We start from the raw sequence: 12,776 nt of genomic DNA on the forward strand, positions 1-12,776 counted from the left end.
TTTCCAGAAAGAGACAGGCAATTCCTGGAACGGAGGGTTCTTCCCCTTTTTAGACCATATAAGGTAACTTTCTAACATTGCTATGGAATTTTAAAACTGTCATGGTACTGGTGGGAGTATCTTTTAGCATGCTAATGCATTATAATTAGCATGTAATGAGCAGCGAGAATAACCAAAGGTCACTTTCATCGCCATCTTGATTTTGGTGGGTTTTGGCCAGTTTCCTATTTTATCAACAAGGTCTGTGTGACATGTATCTTGTACCAACCTCCTATCACCTGTGACTTAGAATGCCTTAACCTCCTGGGAATATGGCCCAGTAGGTCTCAGCCTCCTTTACCCAGCCCTTATTCGAGATGGAGTCGCTCTGGTTCAAATGCCTCTGACAATATGCCTGGCTTGGCTAGGGCATAGAACTCTGTGAAGGGCGCTGATGTGTCATGCTCAACCCTGAAGGAACTGCACATCCCAGAATTAAGATCTACATTCTGTTCCAGGCATTTGTAAACACGTTCTCTTTTCTTTCTTTTTTTTTTTTCCTTTGGCCTCTTGAACCTGGTAACACTACTCACTTTCAAGCTTTCAGTAATCTGGCTTTTCCTTTGTCACTTCACTGGGACAGTACTCTTGAAGGTTACTTGTAGTCACCAGAAAAACCAGGGGACTTTAACTAGACCTCATCCTTCCTTGTCTATCTGCAGCATTCAACACTTTAATTTTCCTTCTTTCTTAAAACACTTTCCAGGCTGGGCATGGTGGCTTGCCTGTAATCTCAACACTTTGGGAAGCCAAGGTGGGTGGATTGCTTGAACTCAGGAGTTCGAGACCAGCCTGAGCAACATGGGAAAATCCCTGTTTCTGCAAAAAAATGAAAAAATTGCCTGGACTTGGTGCATGCACCTGTAATCCCAGCTATTTGGGAGGTTGAGGTGGGAGAATTGCTTGAGCACAGGAGGCCAGGGTTTCAGTGAGCCAAGATGGTGCCACTGTACTCCAACCTGGTGACAGAGCAAGACTCTGTCTTTAAAAAAAAAAAAAAAAAAAAAAAAAAAAAAAATCGGTTGGGCATGGTGGCTCACATCTGTAATCCCAGCACTTTGGGAGGCTGAGGTGAGCGGATCAGTTAAGGTCAGGAGTTCATGGCCAGCCTGGCCAACATGGTGAAACCCTGTCTCTACTAAAAATGCAAAAATTAGCCAGGTATAGTGGTACGTGCCTGTAGTCCCAGCTACTTGGGAGACTGAGACAGGAGAATCATTTGAACCTGGGAGGTGGAGGTTGCAGTGAACCGAGATCACGCCACTGCACTCCAAAGCCAGACTCTGTTTCAAAAAAAAACAAAAACAAAAACACAACGCTTTCTGATGGCACCTATACTCCTTCCTCTGGTCCCTATTCATTGATAAATAAAAAGGGGTTACAATCAAGATATGGCTGTCAATTGGAAATAGGTTCCAAAATAGGTCTTATATTTGGCTTTATCTTCTTTCATTTCAACACAAAGTTTTATGGAAACACTGGATGTTTCTGCAAAGTACACAATATCCAGATGTTGTAAAGGAAAAAAAGACTCCTGGAATGTTCAGTTTTGTGGAGGAAAGAGATTGGTAAATAAGTAGTTAAAACTCAAAGAAGAATAAAGTGAGGGTTGATAAGCATAAGTAGCATTCTGTGGATGTGAAGAGGAAGGAGCAATTAAAAGTGACTTGAAGATTAGAATTGTTCATGTCTTTCTGTTTTTTGTTTTTGTTTTTTGAGATGTTGTTTCACTCTTGTCGCCCAGGCTGGAGTGCAATGGCGTGATCTCAGCCCACTGCAACCTCCGCCTCCCTGGCCTCAAGTGATTCACACGCCTTGGCCTCCCAAAGTGCTGGGATTACAGGCGTGAGCCACCGTGCCTGGCTGAATTGTTTATGTCTTTCTTAGTATGAAGGATATATTGCCAATGCCCCATTGGTTAAGAAAAAACTAAGTAATAAAGTTTGTGTGATTCTTAAAGAAAAATTTCCTGCATTATTTGTTCATTATATTATGAACATTAAAAGTGCCTTTTTGGCCGGGCGCGGTGGCTCAAGCCTGTAATCCCAGCACTTTGGGAGGCCGAGACGGGCGGATCACGAGGTCAGGAGATCGAGACCATCCTGGCTAACACGGTGAAACCCCGTCTCTACTAAAAATACAAAAAAAAATTAGCCGGGCGAGGTGGTGGGCGCCTGTGGTCCCAGCCACTCGGGAGGCTGAGGCAGGAGAATGGCGTGAACCCAGGAGGCAGAAGTTGCGGTGAGCTGAGATCCGGCCACTGCACTCTAGCCTGGGCGACAGAGCAAGACTCCGTCTCAAAAAAAAAAAAAAAAAAGTGCCTTTTTAAAGGATTGCTAAATCTAGGCCGGGCGCAGTGGTTCACGCCTGTAATCCCAGCACTTTGGAAGGTCGAGTTGGGTGGGTCACCTAAGGTCAGGAGTTCTAGACCAGCCTGGCCAACATGGTGAAACTTCATCTCTATTAGAAATACAAAAATTAGCCAGGTGTGGTGGCAGGCTCCTGTAATCCCAGCTACTTGGGAGGCTGAGGCAAGAATATCGCTTGAACCCGGGAGGTGGAGGTTACACTGAGCTGAAATTGTGCCACTGCACTCCAGCCTGGGAAACAAGAGGGAAACTCTGTCTTAAAATAAATAAAAATAAGGCCAGGCAAGGTGGCTCATGCCTGTAATCCCAGCACTTTGGGAGGCCGAGCCAGGTGGATCACGAGGTCAGGAGTTCAAGACCATACCGGTCAAGATGGTGAAACCTCGTCTCTAGTAAAAATACAAAAATTAGCCGGGCATGGTGGCAGGTGTCTGTAATCCCAGCTACTCAGGAGGCTGAGGCAGAGAATTGTTTGAACCCGGGAGGCAGAGGTTGCAGTAAGCCGAGATTGCGCCACTGCACTCCAGCCTATATGACAGAGCGAGACTATCTCAAAAAAAAAAAAAAAAGATTGCTAAATCTAATGATCATCGTTAATTGATCCTCAGAACAATCCTCTTTGGTAGGTATTATTAGCTGTGTTTCATGGGTGAAAAAAGTGAGATTCAGAGGAATTAAGTAAAGAATATAGGAAATAGCTGTAAATAGAATTCAACTTCCCTTTCTCTTATTATCTGAAATGAATTCTTTAGGAAACTAGCGGTGAAGGTTTAAGTATACTCCTTTTGGTTTCTACTAAATAGGGAACCTAAATTATAGCACTTAAACTGAATGGACTCACAGGCCCCTGGATGTAGTCCTTTTTTTCTTTTTTCTTTGAGACAAAGTCTTGCTCTGTCACCAGGCTGGAGTTCAGTGGTGTGATCTCAGCTCACTGCAACCTCCACCTTCCGGGTTCAAGCAGTTCTCCTGCCTCAGCCTCCTGAGTAGCTGGGATTACAGGCGCCCACCACCATGCCTGGCTAATTTTGTATTTTTAGTAGAGACGGTGTTTCTCCACGTTGGTCAGGCTGGTCTCGAACTCCCGACTTCAGGTGATCCACCTGCCTCGGCCTCCCAAAGTGCTGGGATTACAGGTGTGAGCCACTGCACCTGACCATCTTTCTCTTTTATTTCTTTTTCTTTCTCTCTTTCTTTCTTTTTTTAATTTAAACTGGGGTAATAGTCATCTTCAGGCAGTTGAACCAGTCTGATGGGTACGCCTCCCACTTCCCCCATCAGAAACTGGCTTGAGATCTTACTGTTCATTAGCTGATGGTTAAAGTTGGATCGACAGGTGCAGCAGTGAAAAAAAAAAAAAAAAAAAAAAGCTTTGCAAACTCCACAAAGAGATTTTGTAAATAGAAATGAAGGCTGTGTAAACAAAGTACCTGTACTGTCTCTAGTTTCCATGGCACACTGAACCAAGCACAAAGGGACCACAGTAGACAGCCTACAATCCACAAAACAGTCTTTTTGTGGGGTGGGAAAGATTTCTGGCTTCTCCTGTTTTTGTCTAAAAAATCTACCGACCAAAACTTTCTGATTCCAATAGCTCACATGTAGGAACCCTGAAGAATTTTCAGTGATTAATAAAAAGTGACCAAGACGTAAGTGAGACCTCAGTTCTCTACAAAGGAGGTCAGAATAATTATTTGTTGATACTAGAGCAAAAGGATTTTATAACACTGGAAATTGAGTGCAGTTTGTAATCTATGAGCAGTTGTGGGAGTGCTAGAGGAGGGTCTAGGGTGTTGGGGTGGTGCATTCTGCAGAATGGAATTCGGTAACTTTATTCTTCTCGCTAGATGTGGTATGAACTTTGCTTAGCCTTCTCTCCTTTCATTACCAACAAAAAAAAGTGACAGAGAGGAAGTAGGCAACAGTGGTAACTGAGCAGGCAGAGCTGAAGTTTGTACTAGTTTGTTATGTTTAGTTCTAGATTCTTTTTTGACATATTTTGAAAGATTAGTACTTATGTGTTTTGAAAGAGTTGCATTAGAGATCTGATTCTGAAAAAAAATGAGTATTTTTGATTCATAGAAACTAACCATCTGAGTGAGCAGAGAAGAAATCATTGTCAAGAGTTCCCTCTTTTGATCCAAGAAATTAATGGAATTTGTGACTGAATCAAAGATTATATGGATGTTCCAAAGGCTAACCAGATTAGCTGGCAAATAGAACATTAAACAGATAAATTGATTGGAAATTTTTTTATTATTATTATTTTTGAGACAGAGTCTCACTCTGCCGCCCAGGCTGGAGTGCAGTGGCATGATTTCAGCTCACTGCAACCTCCGCCTCCTGGGTTCAAGCGATTCTCCTGCCTCAGCCTCTTGAGTAGCTGGGACTACAGGCATGTGCCACGGCGCTGGCTAATTTTTGTATTTTTAGTAGAAACGGGGTTTCACCATGTTGGCCAGACTGGTCTCAAACTCCTGACCTCAAGTGATCCACCTGCCTCGGCCTCCCAAAGTGCTGGGATTATAGGTGTAAGCCACTGCGCCCACTGTGGAAAAACTTATAACTGTTTCAAAAAATGTAAAATACAGCCAGGCGTGGTGGCTCACACCTGTAATCCCAGCACTTTGGGAGGTTGAGGCGGGCGGATCACCTGAGGTCACAAGTTTGAGACCAGCCTGGCCAACATGGCAAAACCCCATCTCTTCTAAACATACAAAAAATTAGTTGGGCGTGGTGGCAGGCACCCGTAATCACAGCTACTTGGGAGGCTGAGGCAGGAGAATAGCTTGAACCCAGGAGGTGGAAGTTGCAGTGAGCAGAGATCGTGCCATTGCACTCCAGCCTGGGTGACAAGAGTGAAACTCTGTCTCAAAAAATAATAAAATAAAATAAAATAAAATAAAATAAAATAAAATAAAATAAAATACAGTCACACCTTAATTATTCTAATAATGGCTTACATTTATTAAGCAATAATTGCTTTTGGAGTATCATGGTAAGTGCTTTACCTGTAATCCTCACCATGGGTATTCTTAGTATAGACTTTTTTCCCTTTTTTGGCAGGGGGCCGGTGGGGACAGGGTCTTGCTCTGTCATCCAGGCTGGAGTGCAGTGGTGCCATCTCAACTCACTGCAGTGTCAACCTCCTGGGCTCAAGTGGCCTTCCCACCTAAGCCTCCCAAGCAGCTGGGACTACAGGCGTGCATCACCATGAGTGGCTAATTTTTGTATTTTTTTTTAGAGACGGGGGTCTCCGTATGTTGCCCTAGCTGGTCCTGAACTCTTGAACTCAAGTGATCTGCCCACCTCAGCCTCTCAAAGTGCTGGAATTATAGGCATGAGCCACCATGCCTGGCCCTCTTAGTATAGTCGTTTTATAGGTGAGGAAACTGAAACTTCAATAATTTGTTCAATAATTTCTCATAAATACACAGCCAGTAAGTTATGGTAGTAGCACCAGATGTGTTAGGTGCTAAAGCCTATGCTGGTAACTAGTACACAATTTCATGATGTTTATAATAGCAAAACATCAGGAAAAAACTTGAATTTAAATAATACAAGATTGCTTAAATTGATTTATTATGGTTTAGTCATATATTAATATAGTTATTTACCATTATATTTATATACAATTAATATTTAAATGCAAGTGGCTGGACGCAGTATCTCACGCCTATAATAATCTTAGCATTTTGAGAGTCCAAGGCAGGTGGATCACTTGAGGTCAAGAGTTCGAGACCAGCCTGGCCAATATTGCGAAACCCCCGTCTCTACTAAAAATTCAAAAATTAGCTGGGCGTGGTGGTGGGTGCCTGTAGTCCCAGCTACTCAGGAGGCTGAGGCCGAAGAATCACTTGAACCTGGGAGGCGAAGGTTGCAGTGAGCCAAGACTGCACCACTGCACTTCAGGCTGAGTGACAGAGCAAGAGTCCATCTCAAAAAACAAAACAAAACAAAACAAAAACAAAAAAATACCCAAATCCCACAAGTGACATGGAAAATGTTAATGATATATTTTTACATGAAAAAAAAGCAGGGTACAGTATGTTGTGCATAATCTCAACTCTGTCGCCCAGGCTGGAGTGCAGTGGTGCTGTCTCAGCTCACTGCAACCTCTGCTTCCCAAGTTTAAGTGATTCTCCTGCCTCAGCCTCCCGAGTAGCAGGAATTACAGGCGCACACCACTGCAACTAGCTAATATTTGTATTTTTTTCTTTTAGAGATGGGGTTTTACCATGTTGGTCAGGCTGGTCTCAAACTCCTGACCTCATGATCTGCCTGTGTCTGCCTCCCAATGTGCTGGGATTACAGGCGTGAGCCAACGTGCCCGGCCCCTTGGGTGTGTTTCTTTCTTTCATTTTTGAGCTTTTCTACATTTCCCAAACTTCCTTCATTAACATGCATTACTTTCACAATTATGTAAGATCTCTCAATATTATTTAAAGCAGAGGTAAGAAATATAGTTAAGGGAAATAACAAATGTGCTGTCATCAGTTTCCTGACATATAACGAACATTTTGTGGGGAAAGGTGGAGGGGAAAACTGAGCATGTGAATGTCGCTGTAGCACAAATACATGCTCTTTCCCAGGTGCAGTCACCAGTACAGATATGTCTCATAACTTTCCATTAGCAATTATCATACTAACCAGGGGCATGAGTAAGCACAATCACATCCTGATCATTTTCCTCCTTCTTGAGTCACTTTCCTCCTTGGCTTCCCTAACTCCACATTCCTATTTTCTGTCTACCACATTGGCCTCTCTTTTCTGAATCTCCTAGTTCCTTCTCCTCTGAGCACCCCTATTTACCTTTCAAAGAGCCCCAGGCTTGGTCTTGAGTCTCCTCTTTACCATCTATCACAGAGAAAAATAAATTTAAAATGCCTTCTAGAGCCTGGCCAGTGGCAAGCAAGTGAAGCTCCTCCTTGATTTCACTGCTTGTCCTCTTCTAGCTCAACTCCCATCAGGAACACTTCAGTCACTGGTGTATTCTCCCCACTTGCTCAAGTCAAAAACCTAGAAGCTATCTTTTGTTCCTCCCTTTTCACTCTTCCTCACTCCCTTATGTCCAATACAGTAACAGATCCCGTTGGTGCTCTTTTCTTTTTTTTTTTTTTTTTTTTTTTTTTGAGGCAGGGTTGCTCAGCCTTGAATGCAGTGTCACCATCTTGGCTGACTGCAGCCTCGACCTCCTGGGTTCAGGTGATTTTCCCACCTTAGCCTCCTGAGTAGCTGGGACTACCGGCTGGCACCATCATGCCTGGCTAATTTTTGTATTTTTTTTTGTAGAGACGGGGGTTTCACCATGTTGCCCAGGCTGGTCTTGAACTTGTGAGTTCAAGCAGTCTGCCCACTTCTGCCTCCCAAATTGCTGAGATTACAGGTGTGAGCCACAGCGCCTGACAAAATATATCTTGAATCCTTTTATTTTTCTTTTCAGCCTCCACCTTGCTTAGACTATTTAAGTGTTGTCTTAAACGGTCTCTTTGCTTTTATTCTTGCCTGGTCACCATCTGTTCTTCACACCAGCCAGCCAGTTGCACTCATCTCTGCATTTGGAATTGAAACCTTAGGGGATATGGCTGTGGTCTTCTTTCATTCTTTCTATTGCAAGGTTAATATTTACCTAGCTTACTGAATTATCACAATTCCAAATTAAATTAGCAGTACCAAAAAAAAGTGAATTCCCTTTGGTTTCCAAATATTTAACAGTCAAATGTATGGGAACTTAAAAAAAAAAAAAGGAAAAGAACAGTAATATTATGCTCAATTGTTCTGTTCACCTTGTATGCTACCACCTTGGTTATTGGTTAATAATGGCTGAGGGAGAACTAGAAAAAGAGGAAAATTACATTTTTTTTTTTTTTTTTTTTTTGAGACAGAGTTTTGCTCTTGTTGCCCAGGCTGGAGTGCAATGGTGCAATCTCAGTTCACTGCCTCCCAGGTTCAAGGGATTCTCCTGTCTCAGCCTCCCAAGTAGCTGGAATTACAGGCACATGCCACCACGCCTGGCTAATTTTTGTATTTTTAGTAGAGACGGGGTTTCATCATATTGGTCAGGCTGATCTCGAACTCCTGACCTCAGGTGATCTGCCTTCCTCGGCCTCCCAAAGTGCTGGGATTACAGGCGTGAGCCACCGCACCCGGCCTATATTCTTTTCTTAATTCTCATCCATCTGTAAAGAACACAACACAGAGGCTGAATGTAATAAACGTGTACTACAGTCTGGAGGTGGCTTACCAAACTTGTTTCCATTTAAGTTAGTCTTAGCTCATTTTTCCAGGGCCTCAATTCAGTAGATTTTCTCTCTCTCTCTCTCTCTTTTTTTCGTCTTCCGAGCTTCTACGATTATGACTCATGGAACTAAAACTAGATCAGTACTGCTATGTGTTACTTTCTGCATCAGATTTTTCTCAACTAGTTAAAATGACATAAGTGAAATATATATTTTGTAAAGCTTAAACACTAAGTAAAATGATCTAACAACCTATTCTAAAAGGTTTAATTTAGCAGAGGAATAAAGACCTTCTAATTTTACTGTACAACATAATATAATTTTTTCTGTAGTTGCTGATCATGGAACTGCCATTAATCTCATTTAGATTCTGGAAATTAGAGTACATTTTCCTAAATGATGATGATTTCTTGTTTACTAACACACCTTTTTTCTTTTTTCTTTTTTTTTTTTTGCAGCAGAGTCTTGCTGTGTCACCCAGGCTGAGGTGCAGTGGCGAGATCTCAGCTCACTGCAGCCTCCGCCTCCTGGCTTCTAGTGATTCTTGTGTCTCAGCCTCATGAGTAGCTGGGATTACTGGGGTGCGCCACCATGCCTGGATAATTTTATTTTATTCTATTTTATTTTATTTATTTATTTTTTTGAGATGGAGTCTTACTCTGTTGCCCAGGCTGGAGTGCAGTAGCCCGATCTTGACTCACTGCAACCTCTGCCTCCCCGGTTTGAGTGATTCTCCTGTCTCAGCCTGCCGAGTAGCTGGGATTACAGGCATGTGCCGCCATACCTGGCTAATTTTTGCATTTTTAGCAGAGATGAGATTTTACCATGTTTGCCAGGCTGGTCTCAAATTCCTGACCTCAGGTGGATCCGTCCACCTCTGCCTGCCAAAGTGCTGGGATTACAGGCGTGAGCCACTGCCCCCAGCCCCAGCTATTTTTTGGATTTTTAGTAGCAACAGGGTTTCACCATGTTGGCCAGGCTGGTCTTGAACTCCTGGCCTCAAGGGATCCACCTATATTGGCCTTCCAAAATGCTGGGATTACAAACATGAGCCACCGTGCCCAGCCTACTAACCACATTTTGATTTAGAAATAAACTTTGGCTGAGTGCAGTGGCTCACACCTGTAATCTTAGCACTTTGGGCAGCTGAGATGGGCGAATCACCTGAGGTCAGGAGTTCAAGACGAACCTGGCCAACATGGTGAAACCCTGTCTCTATTAAAATACAAGCATTAACTAGGCATGATGGTGGGTTCCTGTAATCCCAGCTACTCAGAGGCTGAGATGGGAGAATCGGTTGAATCTGGGAGACGGTGGTTGCAGTGAGCCGAGATCATACTACTGCACTGTAGCCTGGGCGGCTGAGCAAGACTCTGTCTCAAAAAAAAAAAAAAAAAAAAAGAATTACCTAGAAAACTATATTTAAAAAAAACAAAAACAAAAAAGAACACTGATATCTGATATCTGTCTGGGTCCCAGTTGAAATTCTGATGTGATCGACTTGGGTATTAGCATTTATTTATTTATTTTTTTCTTTTAACAAATGGCTTATTGATATTATGTTGTAATGAATGACAAAATATTAGTGTCTAATTCTATACTTTATGGCCACCCCATAGGATGAATCTTTGGAACAGAAAAAAAAATAAAGATTTTGTTTTCCCATAATCATAAAGCTGTTATACTCAGTCCAGGCACAGCTAGTATAACATTCTGCTCAACCCCACTGGCTCCATTCCCTTTACCACCTATTTATAATATGTTTGGGTCACTCATAGGAGTGAGACCGTGTCAGCATCAATACTTAGCAACACTTTCAAAATACACTTTATTGTCCTGAATAGAAACCTCAACTATTCAATTTGTCCAGTAATTCCAACGATCTTATTACTTCTATACAAAAGATATGATCTTACAACATTTATGTAGCTAAATACTTAGACTTCCCATGCTTTTTGAGGATTCCCACACTGTACTTGCTTTCTTGTGAGGGGCTTGAGACATGTGCAGAGACACCTTAAACATGTGTAGGTGACCTTCCTTTTGAAAGGCAGAGGAGGGCCTCTTCGTGAACTCTTTCTACTCATTTGTTTTCCTATCAGTTTGCCATTTCAAGTAGAAAAGATGCTGCAAGCTACCTCAGCTAGCTTCTAATTTGGACACAGCATCAATACTACACACACAATTGAATGGACGACCACATCTTCCTGGTTCTTCCACTGGGCAGGGTTGATATGCATCTTTGGACTGAATAGGTGTGATTTTGTTTGAGAAAAGTGCGTAAACGTAGGGCCAGATTTTGTTCGTCTCCGTCCCAGAAAATTGGTGGAACACTCCTCGGCTTTTGTATAATTCAATGACTGGCTTTGCCACGTCTTTGTACTGTCTTAGCCTGGCAGCAATTGCTTCGGGTTTATCATCCTCCTGTTGGACTAATGGTTCACCAGTGACATCATCAATACCATGTACACGAGGTAGATTGAAGTCCAGGTTATATACCCTTCTGCTAGGAGGGTGAATCCAACGGTGGCTGAGACGATCTTTAAGTGTTTCAAATGGAACGTTCAGACTGGTCACTAGATCCACTTCACAGATTTTGTCCAGGGCTTCGGCTTGTCCTAATGTCCTAGGAAAACCATCGAGGAGCCAGTGCTGGCCACGCCTATTCTCCAACTCGGACATCATTAGGCATGTGATCACATGGTCTGGAACCAAAAGACTTTTCTCCATATATTGCTTTGCCATCTCACCAACTTCTGTGCTCAGGACCTTCTTGGTAAATGATTCCAAGACCTCCATGCATATTATGTTGGTGCTGCACCTATCAGGTATTGGCATTTATAAACTCTATCAGGTGATGCTTAAGGTTCCAGGTGAATCTAATGACTCAAGATTAAGACCCACAGAATTGGGGAATTACAGCTTCAAGATGTCATTTTCTATATTTGAGGCTGGCTGCATGTATGACAAAGGCAACCATATACTTTTCTAGGACCATGTCACACCGGTTTCGTAGGACGATGTGCCACACACAGCAACATGAATCTTCCAAATATGTTTCAAGTATTTGCTTAACAGTTAAATAATACTTATACACAGCTCCTCACTAAAGATAGTGTATCTAAAAATACAAGTTTTGTATTTTTAGTAGAGCTGGGGTTTCACCATGTTGTCCAGGCTGGTCTTGAACTCCTGACCTCAGGTGACCCACCCACCTTGTCCTCCCAAAGTGTTGGGATTACAAGTGTGAGCCACTGCATCTGGCCCAAGATGACATTTTTCTTAATCTTTGGTTTCTCAACATTCTGAGGAAAAAGGCCTAAAACTAAGCCTCCTCCTGCAATGAAAATATGTTAATCATCTCATCCCACACAATTTTTCATCTTTAAAATCCAAATTATAGAATAATGTAAACACTGCACTCCATCAGTTCTATATAATGGATGATTCTACCCAAATATATAGTGGGGGTTGGGTAGCTGCTAGTAATTTTCTTTTTTTGAGACAGAGTTTTGCTCTTGTTGCCCAGGCTGGAGTGCAATGGTGCGATCTCGGCTCACCGCAACCTCCGCCTCCCAGGTTCAAGCGATTCTCCTGCCTCAGCCTCCTGAGTAGCTAGGATTACAGGCATCCACCACCATACCCAGCTAATTTTTTGTATTTTTAATAGAGACAGGGTTTCTCTGTGTTGGTCAGGCTGGTCTCGAACTCCTGACCTCAGGTGATCCGCCTGCCTTGGCCCCTCAAAGTGTTGGGATTACAGGTGTGAGCCACCCCGACTGGCCGGGATTTTCTTAAGAGGCTAGTGAAATCCTGTTATGTTACTGATTGAAATCCTCTAGGCCTGGCGCGGTGGCTCAAGCTTGTAATCCCAGCACTTTGGGAGGCCGAGACGGGCGGATCACGAGGTCAGGAGATCGAGACCATCCTGGTGAACACGGTGAAACCCCGTCTCTACTAAAAAAAATACAAAAAACTAGCCGGGCAAGGTGGCGGGCGCCTGTAGTCCCAGCTACTTGGGAGGCTGAGGCAGGAGAATGGCATAAACCCGGGAGACGGAGTTTGCAGTGAGCCGAGATCGCGCCACTGCACTCCAGCCTGGGCGACAGAGCGAGACTCTGTCTCAAAA

The 12,776-nt window shown here is 43.1% G+C and overlaps 1 pseudogene; it reads right to left on the reverse strand.

The window, feature by feature from the left end:
* Positions 1–10,618: 10,618 nt before the first annotated feature.
* Positions 10,619–11,404, reverse strand: LOC111552161 (annotated as a pseudogene).
* Between the last annotated feature and the right edge of the window lie 1,372 nt (positions 11,405–12,776).

The sequence above is a fragment of the Piliocolobus tephrosceles genome, chromosome 3, assembly GCF_002776525.5.
Source record: "Piliocolobus tephrosceles isolate RC106 chromosome 3, ASM277652v3, whole genome shotgun sequence".
NCBI classification, from domain to species: Eukaryota; Metazoa; Chordata; class Mammalia; order Primates; family Cercopithecidae; genus Piliocolobus; species Piliocolobus tephrosceles.